We start from the raw sequence: 15,213 nt of genomic DNA, 5'->3' as shown, positions 1-15,213 counted from the left end.
CTGCAATGAGGTCTCCTCTCAGTCTCCTCTTCTCCAGGTTTAACAGACCAAGTTATTTCTGGTCTGTATTTATCAAACTCAATTAATAATTCAAACTTCTACATTCATGCTTACATGTTTCTTATTTTACATTTATTAAGTCTGCTACATAAAGATGCTAATTATTCTTGCTGCTATTTACTTCTGCAACTTGTTGGGTTGTTAAAGCTGAGTTGTTAAAACTACCAGAAAGATCAGGTCATGAGCTAGTAGCAGGACTGTACATCAGCCCCAAGCCCTTCAAGACTATCATGGTCTTCTGAATGTCTTCCATGAGCAGAATTGTATTTACAGCCTTGTCTGAGGTTCAAGTTACAAGATTACAAATGTTTCTGTTCAGATGTCCCTAGGTTTGCATATGGATGTCATCTTCTCATTGCAGCGATTCAGTCTACTTCAGTGATATATAACCAGATGGAGGCTGTTGTGTGGGGGAATGGAATAGCCTCGTCCATACAAAAGCTGTCAAATGCCTCACCTCTGGGGAGCTATGTAAAGAGAACTATGATCATTATTCTCCTGCTCTAATTCCTTTCTATTTTATTTCCCTTCCTTCCCTCACTTTCTCACAAAATATTGTGAAGAGACAATGCTACAGCTATTGACTCCTTTTTGGTCATGTTAATGGCACCACTCTTTCCTCAGGTGACTCTGTATTAGAGTCATTAATCAAATGTCATGGCCTAAAAGCATATGGTCTCTGTTCATTGCCAGGAAACAATAATTGGCAGCAAGGTAGCAGTAGTACACTCTGGAGAGAAATATTTCTTAAGAGTGAAAATGCCGTTCTCCACTCCCATGATAAGAATCACCGGAGTGCATATGTGCAACTGTATATAGCCTCTTCTTACAGCAGCCATCCCATCTGTAATCCTCTTTTGGCTATAATGCTACAGCAGCTTGGATTGCAATGTACCATTTTTAGCACTTATCACAGAGCAGCAGACAGCTGGGCTTTTATGTTACAAAACAGCCACCACTACAGCAGTGGCTTAGATGACAGTGAGGGACTGTCCATAATGTATGATCTTGAGCAATTGTCTAGTAGCCAGAATAAAAATCAATCTGACTTCTCAAAAGATTAAATGCAGCTGAAAGGGCTGTTAAAATGGGTTATAACAAGTGAAGCATGCAGCAGAACCAGGAAAAGAGAACATACATTTGCTCTTAGGAAGGCTTAATTACCTGGGTTACAGACTACTACTAGGTTTTAGAGAACAACATCACAACTGAAGCTGAGGTAGTACTGCAGAATGGAGGGGTTAGGCTGGCTCTCTTTGAGAGTTATACTCTAGGTAGCTCCATCAACTTTATCTCAGGACAGATAATGACCACTTCACATAGTTCCATATTCAATAGTTGACCAGGGTGCCCTTTGCTGTTCCTCCACAATTATTAGTAGCTTGGGTGAACAATTTAATTTCCTATGTATATTTCAGGAATGACTGTTTGCATAAATATGTGGTTTGACTTATCAGAACTGATGCAAGTGTAAGCACTCTCCTTGAGGATGGCTTGCTTTATTTCTGTTCAGTGTTAGCCACTGGGTTGAACAGACTAAAAGAATTTGGATGATCACTGTTATTTTAAAAAAAAGTGAAATTGTTAGGGTACAGAGTTCTCAAGCAATTCAAATAGGTGAGATTCAGTCTGAATCAGTCAAGGTAAAGAATACAAATCTCCTAAACTACAGATGAACTTCCCAAATCCAAAATTCTAGGTCAAGCAAATTATATAATCGAGTAAGTTTTACTAGTTCAGAGAGAAAGGATGGGGGATTGCATTTAGTTATTCCTGCTTTGGGCAGGTCTGAACCTTGAAACACCATTGCTGAGGGAGTCACATGTATCTAACAGAGAGTCTGATGTTAGTGTGAGTAGGTCTCATTCACTTAGAAATATGATGGTTCAGATATTCTTCCCATGAAAGCTGAATCTCAGAACCCTACAACTGTTCAGAAAATCAAAATGCTGCTCTCCCCTCAGGCTAACCTCCAGATCAAATTTGCTTAAGGACTTCCTATTTCCTCTTGTAGCTAGCACAACTCGCAAGCACTGCCACTGGACTTGTGCAACTTGGCAGCAATTGATCTATGTGGTGAAGAACAGCTCACCTGTGTTAATGCCAACTGTAGTGCGTTGTCCCTGGCTGGATGCCAGGTACTCACTACACCTGCTCTCTCACTCTCCTCTGCAACTGGACAGAGGAGAGAAAAAAAAAAAATGGCAAAGGATTCATGGGTTAAGATAAGAGCTGGGAGAGGTCACTTACTTATCACCATCATGGGCAAAACAGACTCAAAGTGGGGGTATTAACTGAATTAAACAGGGTCAGAGCAAAAGAGTGAGAGGAAAATAATCTTAAAAAACACCTCCCCCCCACCCCTCCTTCCTTCCATGTTCTCCCTCCTCCCTCTCAGCAGTGCAGGGGGATGGGGAATGGGGGTTACGGTCAGTTGTTGTTTTGGCCACTGCTCAGGGAGAGGAGTCCTTCCCTGCTCCCATGGGGTCTGTCCCACGGGAGACAGTCTTTGATAGACCTCTCCGGTGTGAGTCCATCCCACAGGCAACAGTTCTTCCCAAGCTACTGTCCCATGGGTCACTCCTCCATGGGGTTCAGTCCATCACAAATGAGCTGTACTGGTGTGGGTCCCCCACAGGGGCTGCAAGTCTTACCCAGGAAAAGCCTGCTCCAGCGTGGGCTTCTCTCTCCACGGGCTGCAGGTCTCCAGCAGGACCCTGCTCCATCCTGGGCCTCCTGCGTGGTCACAGCCTCCTTCATGCATCCACCTGCTCCAGCATGGGTTCCTCCATGGGCTGCAGGTGGGTCTCTGCACCCTGATGGTCCTCCATGGGCCCAGCTCCGGTGCCTGGAGCACGTCCGCCCCCTCATTCTGCACTGACCTTGATGTCTACATTGTTGTTCCCATGTTCTCACTCCACTCTTCCCTGGCTGGAATTTTCATCTGCTCAACAACCTTCTTTTCTTAAACATGTTAGAACAGAATCATTATCATTACTTCCAATTGGCTCAGCCTTGACCAGCAGCAGGAAGTTCGTCCTGGAGCTGGCTGGCATTGGCTCCACCAGATGGGGGAAAACTTCTAGCAGCTTCTAACAGAAGCCACCCCTGTAGCTCCTCCCACTACCAAAACCTAGCCACAGAAACCCACTAGACCAACCTGCTGCTACAGGATCTTCGTTAACATACACAAAACAAGGGGCAGACTGCTAGGATGTGGATAAACTCATTTGACTTCTTGCAGAGAAACAGCACTGAGAATGGAAGGATGAAGGATTTATTGCAGAAGCACAGTAGGAAGTAGGTTCTGTGGGAAGGGGAAAATTCTGGAGATAGCACAAGTTGGACAGCCTGAACTGAGGTGAAGCAAGTCACTATACAGGGGAATGAAGATTCCCGATAAACATGAGAAGTCTAGAATTTACTTGAAGACACTGTGTGATAGACCAGCTATTTTCTGTTAAAAATTTGATACACTTCCTTGTGGAGGGGGATACAGAATGAATTGTCTAATTTAGTGAATGCCATTCTGGAACTCAGGTTGAATTTTTTACTATGTCGAGTTCAGCTTTGCTAAACTCAAAGTCCTGGAAGATGTTGTGGTACATTGAATATGATCTAGGATACAGGGTGGGAACTGGGGACAAGATAAATTTAAGCTGAAAATTACTGTAGATTTCTATAGGACTTAAGTCTGAAGTGTTGCACAGCTGCAGCTAAAGACAGCTGCAGAGGACCATGGTGAGAGGAATCTGTTCTCTGGAATCAAATTCCAATGGTACTTAGTTGAAAGCCCATTGCAGTGAACATGGGCCTTATCAATTTTAGTGTCAATTTTTGTATCAAGCTTTTAATCCTTGGTGTACCTCTCAAATCAGAATTTCTAATAGTTCTAAGTTGTGCTGAACTCAGAGTTTATATTTCATGCAGAGTAGATACTGTTTGTCAGTATTGCTTTTTTCATATGTAAATAGGTCTCATTTGTAAGATGTTCATCTCTGGAAGCTTTACTCAGCTGTCTTCAAATGTAGGCATTTCCTCTACATTTTTCCGCACATGTAACTAGAGAATGCATATATGGAGAGTGAGAAAGGGACACCTTAAAATGCATTTTTTCACTCTTATAAGGCAGCTGAGTTCTTCTTTACAGACCAACTTCACGCATAAGTACAAGTTCTGTTACCATATTAACACACTCTGTGTGGGATTTCTATTATTTCTTCTTTGGGTTTTTTTGTGTTGTTTCGCATATTGTTTTGTTGCATTTGAAGGATCAAGTCTGTACAATAAAAAAATATACCATGAGAAAAGAAAGAAAAGGAAGAAAAAATTCAGAGAATAACCAAAATTAAGTTACATTTTTAAATAATCTTGTCTATGCTTTTTTCATCTGGAAAACTGAAGGAACCAAAAAGGGCCATTGCTCACCTGCACAACACCTCCTTAATTTTTTGCCTTAGGTTTCTCCCAGTCCTCCAACAGTCCTGCTCCAAGTCCCATTGAAATCAGCAGTAGCCCCCCACCAACCTCACAAGTTCATGTTTTGGGCCTGATAAACTTATAGCTGTATCAGAAGGCAGGACACCCAGTGATGGAGAGAAGACTTTTTTTTCTCAAAGGGAGACCTTAAGCCATTTGTAACAAACATATTGGGTACCTGCACCGGTTCTCCCTTGGAGCTGATCCATGCAGCAAAGTCTGGATGCCTGTGACCAGCCCTCAGCTCCTAGTAACAACAGAGGAAGCACAGATATTTGGTCTGATGGGAGCATTTTGCTGACTTATCAACCAAAAGTGCTGCAGGTGGAAACTGCAATAGCAAAACACCTATCCACTTGTTTGTCTTTGGTCCAAGAGGAAGAAACAATTAGAATTAGAAACAGGTGATTCTAACCATATTTCTTCTTTCCACCATCACTAAAGCAACAGTGATCTTGAGTGAGATTTTCCAGTGAGAAATATATATATAAGGCATTGGAACAGTTTGCCCAGAGAAGTTGTGGATGCCCCAGCTCTGGCAGTGTTTAAGGCCAGGTTGGACAGGGCTCTGAGCAACCTGATCTAGTGGAAAGTGTCCCTGTCCATGGCAGGGGGATTGGAACTAGATGATCTTTAAAGTCCCTTCCAATCCAAACCATTCTATGATTTTATAACACACTGTGGTCTACCTGATCCACAGCCAATCCAGTGGTTTCAGGGAAAATTGTACTGTTGATATGCTCAAACAGCAGATCCAAGCAACACTTCATGACAACTGGATGCTGGAGGACAAGCAACCATACAGGGTGTAGACAGTAACCCTGGTACATTCTCCATGCACCTGTCTGATTCCACGTGCCCCAGGCATCTGCTCCTCAAAGGCACCTTAAAAACTCTGAGGGTTCTTCAGGGAACAGCAGATTAGTTAGATTTACACAGCTGGGACTTTTCAGGTTGCTGATCATAATGGAAAAATCTACATCATCACATACTATCCTCACAAAACATGAGGGAACTGGGAGAAACCTAGATGATCAGTCACATGTTTGGGGGAGTGGAAAGAGCAGGGATGGTAGCACTGGCTAAGATGGGTCCAAAGCCCTAGCTGTGGATGGTGTAGGACCAAGCAGCTAGATGGTGTTGCGTGAGGTGGTGCTTGGGAAGCTGCTGTCCAGTGTTCATTTATTTATCTCTGTTAACTGCAACTTCATCATCAAAAAGGACAAATCCAAAGTGCTTATCTCTGTGAGGGAAAAAAGAGCCATAAAATGTCAGACTTGATTCATCACAGCCTTTTCATTCAGTGAATGAAAAGTGCCATACTGTTGTGTCTCTACAAAGCAATGGAACACATTTGTTACATAAACATGAAGAACTGGCTTATAACTCTCCAGTGCTTATAATCAGTAGCACATGAACTACCGTTGTGGGACTTCCATCCTGGGAAGCATACTAAATAAAAGTTGGGTTTGTGCCAGGGAATTTTGGCCAGAATTAAGCAGAGAAGAAACATGAGCATGGTCTTATATGTGTCCTTATCTCCCACTTTACTTGACAATAGTCAAACAAAATCATGAACACCTAAACATCATGATTTCCCCCTGAGGTAGTATGTGGATAAGTTTTTGCTATACTCTCATCATCTCTCTATACTTCAGAACAATTATTATATAACAATATGCCTTATAAATTTATTTAGCAGTAGTTATTTACAAATGCTATAATAATTCTAATAGTAATACAGCTATTAGCAATAGTGATTATAGTCACGATACATCTCAAATAGATCATGAGTGACTTGGCTGGCATATCAGTGGGCTGGAGCTGATCAATTGCTGGTATTTGCTTGCATCATGCTCACCACATGCTGCCTCCTTTAGAAGGTGGAGATGCCACAGTTGTTTATGCATACAGATGAAATCACTTACTAATAAACAGTCAGTATTATTGCCTGGGTTTGGGAACAAACCAGGCAGTCAGCACGGTTTCTCCCCCTGCACTTTTGCTCAGAGATCCAGGGCTAACCTGGCCAGGACTGTTCTTGAGCCACGCTTGAATCCAGATGTTTTGTGACCCAAACACAAGCCAAAGTACTGACCTGTTTCAGCATTAGCTAGAAGTTTCCAGGCCATCTGTGCGCAGCCTGAGCCCGCACCAGCAGATGGGGTGGTTACAGAGCATTTACAGCCCACTCTGCAATATCTCATTATTCATGGAGTGTGTTTTCCCCTGCAGAGTTCTGAAGTTTATTTTTCAATATAAATCAGCTTTTTGTGGTTAATGATATTATTGGCTATTGCCTGGCTTAATTCAGCAGTCACTGCTGATGCATGAATGTTTGAAACAGTGTTTTTTCAGGGCAGTGTCCCAAGGGCTACATCCTAACAGTGTTTTGTGAAACAGCACAGAGGAGTGACCCATAGCAATAGCAGCGAAAAAAACCTTAATTTCTGTTTGGTGAGCCAGGTAATGTTCCTAACAAGCTCCTCACCATTATTCCTGTTTGCAACAGGAATATGTACCAGACTTAAAACTTGAGTAGTATGGTTTTAGTGAGAAGGCATAGATTCTAGGTAAACTGTGGTAATAACCTTTTCGTATGCAAAGTAGTGCAGTCCTTTATTGTTTGGCCTTGCCGAAAAAGATGTAAGTACAGTGTGTTTTTTCTTCTCCAACATGGATCATAAATTAAGAATCTGGGGAGTTTTTTATATACACAATAAATCACGTATGACAATATGTTGTTGCAACTACACATTGTATCCTAAGTACCCTGTTATTTATTCTAACAGAAGGAAGTCCAAATAGACTGATTTTCTAAGGGTAGGCATTACTTATTCTCTTTGGAAAAAACGTAGTTCTTGAAGTTCAAACCTCTTGAAGGAAGAAATGTGCTTTCGCTTTTACATTTGTTTCATGAGGAGAAGGGATAGTTTCTTCAGACTAAGTGATACTTCCAGTGTGAAAGTCAATAGGCAGAGCAGTGGCCTGGGATACTGGAAATTTAAGTTCAAGTTCATTCTGGTTATCCATTGAGGACTTAGACCTGAAACTCCAATATCTTTTACCTATTCAGGGTAGAGGTTCTTAGGTCCTACCGTCCACTTCAAAGTAATAATGAATTATATAACCCAGTTTAACTATTGAATTTGCAAGCTCTGTTTCAGACAAGAGGAAGTGTTATATACCTTCCAGCTTTTCTAAGTTTTAAAAAAAAAAAGGACATTGTTTCTATTACATTTTTCTCCTGTGACTTTAGACCACAACAGCCACAGCAATATTCCATTTATATGGTCCTGTATAGAATAATTAGTTTATTTTAATATTTGATCAGAGGAGGACAATACACAGCCCCACCGGGGATATTAGAATACTTTTTAAAATCAGGCCATTTGATAGTGATGGTCTGCAAAGACATTCTGTTTTGTGATGTGATCAAAATTAAGACTGTGTTACAGACATAAATCTAAAGCATGTAAAAAAGCTTTTCACTGAGGCCTCTGATGTTCATGGTTTAGGATTAATGTTCTATATGAAAGCAGTACAAATATCTATTTAGAAATATGATACAGCTTAAATCACTAAGCACCTTTAAGTGAAGTAATGCTGTATATATGGGATAAAGAACAGGGAATCAATTTACCATACAAAGTAGTTTTTCACCATTCATTTCATTTGGTTGCTCTGAAAGGCAAACAGTTTCCATAGAAACAGTAAAATAAATCCATTTTTGGAACTGGATGATGTACTTCACTAGATAGGTCTTTTCAAGTGTGTATCCTGCCAGAGCTTTAGGGTTGGAATAATATGGTTCTGGTTGTGTTTGTTTCATTTAAAAGCCTAATCCTTTCCATGATGGTTGTACTTTCACAGAATGTTCCTATGATTGTAGTTCCTATGATTTCATATTGCAACTTGTAATCTTGGATATTTCAGACCATATCTTCCATCCTACATCCCCACATAGGAGCTTTTGAAAATTTGCCTGGAAACAAACAAGTCAGGGCCTCTCGGGATCCATCTTTGTACTGTGTTCTCATATCCTTTATTAATGCTGTTTTGCAAATTGAAGGCACAGACTGCAATCAGGCTTTACAAGCTTTTAAGCTTTTAGTCCTCTGTTGGTTTAAAGGGCTAACAATTGTATAAACTGCTATTTCGAGCATCACAGTCTTTGGCTCTGTCTAGTATGCTATGGAATAAATGGGTTAGGGATGCATGAGAAGGACACAGAAGGGTAAACTGTATCACTTACTCTAACACAAGACAAAAGCTGGGAATGAGCCTGAAAGTTGGGGTTAGAAGTGAAATTATTCCTAGACTCTGGAAGGAGCAGAGATAACGGTACAGACTTCCTGAAGTGATAGTAGTACTGTATACACTTCCAATTTTTCTTTAAATTATTTTTTTTTGGTGCCAGTGTCACAGATGAAGCTTAGTGCAATCTGAGTTACTTTGCTTTTTTGACAAGAGTTCTATCTTTCCCTTGTCAGATTGTTACTGGTATTCAGATCAGCTAGTGTAAAGAAAATCAGACCTTCATGAGATGCACTGAAGAAGCTAGTTCAGGCCCCTCAGAAAACCTCAAAATATATTTGATCTAGCACATGCTGTGGTTACATATTGACTGTCAAAATAAATCACATCATGAAATATTACAGGTACTTTGTGTGAAAGGATTGACTTGACAGTTTAACCCTGAAAAACTGGAAACACCATAAAAGGTAATTTTTTGTAAAAGGACAGCAGATTATGACCTACAGTTCTAGAAATATGGCTGAACTGGGATAAAAGAAATAAATGTCTGCATCTCTTTTTCTGAAGCAGTATCCAAGAAGCAGACTTCCAACAGAAGCTCCCAGCTGTGTTGCAGCACACACAGCATCATGCCCTTCAGGTTCACTAAGCTCCTGTGACCTCCAGTCTTCTCACTGTTCATGGCTGATACATCAACATATGGCACGGTGTATAGGTGCAGTTATAGTACTACATTTGCAAATGAAACGTTTATAAAATGTCCAGTTGTGTTTTCCACAAGTTTCTAGCAATGGAGAAGAGCCAAACTAAGACTTTGGAGTACATAACCATTTTAGGACTGTTTCCCCACTTCCAAATACAGTCAAAAAGTTTGATATTCTTTGATCAGAAGATAAATTTAAGTCTTTAGTCATCTTTGAAAAATCAAATTCCTGGCTCTGACCTGTATGCCTGTTGCACAGGTGAATCCTGGGATATGAGAAAAACTTACCTGACTGAACAAGTGGTTTTGATTTGGTGAATTTAGGACCATTTATAAGACATTGAAAGTAAAGTGTTTCACAGAAGTCTTGAAAAGAGAAATTCTCACTGAAAGAAGTCAATCAGGCTTTTACCACTGATTTTAAGGATTGAAAATTTGACACTTAAATGTTCATCAAAATATGGGAGCAGCATTTTTTAAAAAAAATCATAAGCCTGGCATTTGAAAAGTAAAATATTTTACCTTTCTGCCAAGCTCTATTTTTGACAGTTATGCAGCATTATATATAAATCATATAGACAGGAAAAGATAAGTAAATTTAGTAAGTCTGCTTAAAAAGCTATAATTCCTTGATATGTAGAGTAATAGTAAAATCTTGAGAGACTTTCATAGTTCTATTTTATGCCCAGTGACTAACAAAAAGGAAATTATTACCATTCCTTTAACTTCAAGTGGAGAACCTCAGCGAAAAATATTCATTCATCCAGTTTTAGAAATGCAAATCTTGTGAAATGTATCTGCAATATATCTTGAAGCAAATATTTGCATCACTTTTTCTTTAGTTTCTCTAGAGCTCTCAATTTTAGAGGTAAGTTATAGTGACATGACTTCTTCACGTTAGAGTGGAATGTGAAAATAGGCACACAGAGAGGAATGGATGGGTTTGAAGTAGATAAATAAAAAATGCTGAACATTTCTCCAGTATCCAACTGTGGATTTTCTCAAATTTTAAAATGTTCAAAATGTGTTCTTTTTTCATCTGCTGTTGGTCTCCACATGACTGTGGTTCTTGGTACAGTCTGGCCAAGACTAGAGGCAGTACTGACACAATATTGTAAGAGCTGTCCCCCTGAGACTTCTTCCCTAAGCAGAGCCACAACATTCTCAAAGACTTCTTATAAAGCTTGTTATTGAGGGGATTTCATTCCAGCATTTTAGATGTTGAAAATTTCAAGGGTTTTCTTTCTAATACTTAAAACTACAAATCTTCTGAAGGTCACCTTTTACTAGTTACCGGTACACTTTGATGAGAACTACCCTGAGTAACATAGCAGTGAAAGTACAATGGAGAACAATGCAGATTGAAATGCTTCATTTGACAATAACTTTTTTCAGGGATATCTAAGGATTAAAACTGTATGTATATGTGTAAAAGCTGGAAAATAAAGATAGCTCAATCTGCTAACAGCAGAGAGCAGGCAGGTATAAGGAGACATGTAGAGAGGACAGCCAGATAAGCATCTGGCCTTTGGCATATTACTGATAAGCTCTTCTACATCTGTCTTCCCAGAGAACATAGAGAGAAAATGTTTCTACTTTCCATTTAATATTTTTAGTGAGTGACCTTTTTTGAGAGTGTTTGGTTTGGGGGTTCGTGTGTGTGTGTGTGTGTGTGTGTGTGTGTGTGTGTGTGTGTGTGTGTGTTTGGGGTTTTTTTTATGTTTAACAACTGCAGATAGTGCTTGAATTTGGAGATCGCTTAGGGGAAGGGCAGTTGACAAATTTTAATCAAGAAACCACTTGCATAACAAAAGAAACAATGGAGCAACTGAATGGAGGCAACACCATCTGGAGAAAAAGACTGATAGCTTATTGAGGAGCCAAGGGTCTGTGAAAAAGAGATGTCTCTGGGCTACATAATTAACTTGGTATTTTATTTCTTTGTGGTGTGTGAGTTGTGGGTTAGTTCAGAGACCAATGAAACACATTCAATACTCTTTGAAGGCTGGGAGGAGAGATGTACACAGCTTAAAACAAAGCTGGACCATTTCCTTTATTTCCATTTCCTGGAAACAAATTTAATTATGTGAATTTCCTGGAAACAGAGTCAGCTGAAATAACTCATTCTGTTTAAAGCTTTCATCATCTGTGTAATTTTACATGTCTCCTGGGTTTGCTAGTTCCAAACAATCCCATGATTTGGCAAATGTCACAGCTGTTCCTCATATTTATCATAGCTTAGTGACCGGTAACAGCAAGTAGAGACCAAAAAGTAATAATTAGGCTATCCTAAAACATTTAGTTCCTCAATATAAGTCAAGATCACTTTTCTTTATGTCACTGTTCAAGTCTTTTTCTCATGTTAATCATCACAGTAATGGCCTGCTCTGATCTGTGAAACATCTCCATCTCATAAGAGCTTTACTTCAATACTTATGGAGGAAGAGGGAAGTTGGCACCATCCAATTATTATTCTAATGTTTCTCCTTTTCATTAAGCTAGAACAGATATTTGTAAGAATAAAATGCTATCTGAGGACTATAGTTAATTTTCATTGAAAGTAAACTAGTCTTTACATGAATCCAGTAAGGATTTTTCGTGAAATGATGTTAATGGTTTGCTTTCTGAGTATTTTCTCTATACTGTTTTTCTGAAGTGATTTTGTGAACTGTATATTAAAAAACCATTTTTTCTTTTATGTCTTGATTTCTCTCACTATCTTTTTGCTTTTGAGATTTGTAATGTTACATTTGTAACATAACTGCATCTCCTGTGTTTAAAGACAAGTTGAAAAACACGTTCTCTCTCTGTAATGCTGTTCTACACAGACGTATAGGTGGGTCTTAGGCATATGGTCACTGTGCTGCTTTAATATTTAATTCCATCAAAGTTGATTTGAGGAATCTCTTATGTTTTAGCACTTTCCTCAGGTTTCTAGCAAGGTTATAGCCTTTAAGCTACACATAGAGCTGGAAAAACAGAAGTGCACTGGGGGATTGAGGGAAATGGGAGAATAATAGGTTCTTATAATTACAGTGGGAACTATTTAACCATACAAAAATGTGGTAGGATCTGCCCTAGGTAACACCTGCTATGTGCATTTCTGACAATATAGGTTAAATTGTTTTTGGAGAGAAAAGCTTTTCACCTAAATGGGATCACCAGCATTACAAGCCTGTATAACAGTAAAAATCAAAAGTTTCAGATGAGTTTAATAGAGAAAACCTAATTCCCAGTTTCTGTGCTGGGTGTGAAATGGCAGCACTGTGGTAACATGGATCTGGTGTGAGATAATGAATAAGCCTTATAGATTTTATTCAAGTTCAATCAGTCCATTGCTATGTGAAAAATAGATCTCTGAGGCTGATCAAGGTGGCAGTTCTTTAGTAGAGAACATTAATTTGTTTCCTTCCCAAGCAAAGACACAGTGTTAAGAGAGTTGTTACATTTTACAGCAGACTGTGCTTGTGAAGAGTTTACCTTCAAGTAAAGCCCCGTTTCACCAGGCACTGCAGGCATTCGTATGTATTTATAAGTGTTCCTCTGCACAAGCAAATGTGACTTTTGCGTTTTAGACCTAGACTTCAGCTGTAAAAAGCTAATACTTCAAATCTGCCCTTCTCCCCATCCTGGGGATGCTCATCCATTATCATCCCCTTGTTGAAACCCACCTATAGCTAATTATCCCCCACTATCCTACACCACTCCTTAAGAGGGGGCGCTGTGTGTGAGAGAAAGTTGTAGTATCCTCTCTTTTTAAAAAGCAGGTACACTGACAGCTTTCTAGTGATAGTAATGAAGGAATCTTAGTTGGATAGAGAAATATGGTAGGAGCTCGGAACAAGGTCAGGTAGCTAAAAGGGTAAATGCTCCCCAGGTGTGAAACAAACAGCTGATAGTGCAAATCTAACTTCAGACAAAGCTAAAGGAAGTAAAATTGGAACATATAGGGAGGGTACGGAGTCCATTTACATGCATACATAGTTTGTGCTTTTGGGGGGTTTATTTGGTGTGGTTTTTCCTTTTTAATATAGCTCATGTTTCTACCTAATTAATTTAGTTATCAAAACAGGAAAAATAGAGTAATGCTGTAAGTGTTCATTGTCCTCTGTTTCATAGAATTATACAATGATTTGGGTTGAAAGGGAGTTTTAAAGGTCATCTAGTTCAATCCCTCTGCAGTGAGAAGGAACATCTTCAACTAAATCAGGTGGACCTGCTCCAACAGGTTAATGTCTTTCCTGTGCTGAAGATGTCAGAGCTGGATGCAGTACTCCAGGTGGGGGTCTCACAAGAGCAGATTTGAGCAGAATTACCTCCATCAGCCTGCCGGTCACACAGGTTTTGATGCAGGAAACAATTGACTTTCTGGTCTATAAGCATGTATTGCTGGGTCGTGTCAAAGTTCTCATTGACCAGCACCACCAAGTCCTTCTCCACAGGGCTCCTGTTATAGGTTAGAAATCCAAGGGGGGGAATTTTTCTTCTCCCTGCCCCCACTGTAGGAAAGACAGAGTTTGAATGGAAAGGGGGGGCGATTAGCGTTACAAAAGAACCTAGCTGGCCAAACCGCATTCCTAATGGATGGCCTATCAGAGGCTGGGGGGAGAGGGGAGGAGTTTGGGGGGAGGTGTGTGCTGGCTCTTCTCCGAAGGGAGAGGGCAGTTTGGCTGGGTTCTCTCTCTGGGACAGAGATGGGGGTCTTTGTTCGGGCATTTTTTGGAGAAAAGGCCTGGAAGCTGGTCTTTCTGTCTTTTCGTCCTGGTGAGGCCTGACCACCGGCCTCGATCGGCTCACACGCTGCCTCGTGACTCCAGCCGGGACCTACCGGGTTTTCATCGGAGAGTTGTGAGCTCACTGGGAGAAAAGGAGGAGCCTTGAGACACCGTCATCTGAGGACAACAGTGAGTTCCGGGGGGGGGGGTGGACTGTTTTCCTTTCCCCCTTCTTCCACTGGGGGAAGGGTCCCCATTTTTCTTTTCAGCTTCTCCCATGACCCGAGGCCACCCCCAGACCCCCCTCCCACGCGGTGACCGCCAGAGCCCAACAGCGGCCCCTGCAGACCACCACAGAGGACTGCAGGCTCTGCACCTCCAGTGATCCAACCTGATTAGAACTGCGCTAAAGACAGAGAAGTATTCAGACTTTCTTTTTCTTTTGTTTGAAGAAGACTTTTGGGTACAGGACTATTGTCTAGGTTTTTTTGTGTTCTGTTACTGTCCTTGCCAACATACATATATCTTTTAATAAAGGGTTGCTATTTCTTCTGTTTTTCCACACTTCCTCGATTAGAGCCCCTTAATTTTGAATTTACAATTGCTGAGAGAGAGGAGTTTGGTTTGCCTCATAACTCATCCTCTTTAGCAAACATTCCAGTCTCTTCAAACTGAGACAGCTCCCCAATGCCTTCATCCCCCAGCCTGTATTGATACTGGAGGCGGCTCCAATCCAGGTGCAAGACCCTGCACTTGGTCTTGTTGGACCCTATCAGTTCCCATGGCCTCACCTCTTGAGCTTGTCCATGTGCTTCTGGATGACATCCCATCCTTCAGGCTTGTCAACTGTGCCACTCAAATTGGTGTCATCTGCCAGCTTGATGAGGGTGTACTCAATACCAGTGTCTATGTTACAAATGAAGATACTAAACAGCACTCATCCCAGTATGGACCTCTGGAGGACACCACTTGTCACTGATCTTCATTTGGACATTGAGA

The sequence above is a fragment of the Pipra filicauda genome, unplaced genomic scaffold, assembly GCF_003945595.2.
Source record: "Pipra filicauda isolate LSUMZ 115617 unplaced genomic scaffold, ASM394559v2 scaffold233_size1220752_pilon, whole genome shotgun sequence".
Classification (NCBI taxonomy): Eukaryota; Metazoa; Chordata; class Aves; order Passeriformes; family Pipridae; genus Pipra; species Pipra filicauda.
This window is presented reverse-complemented; position numbering follows the sequence as displayed.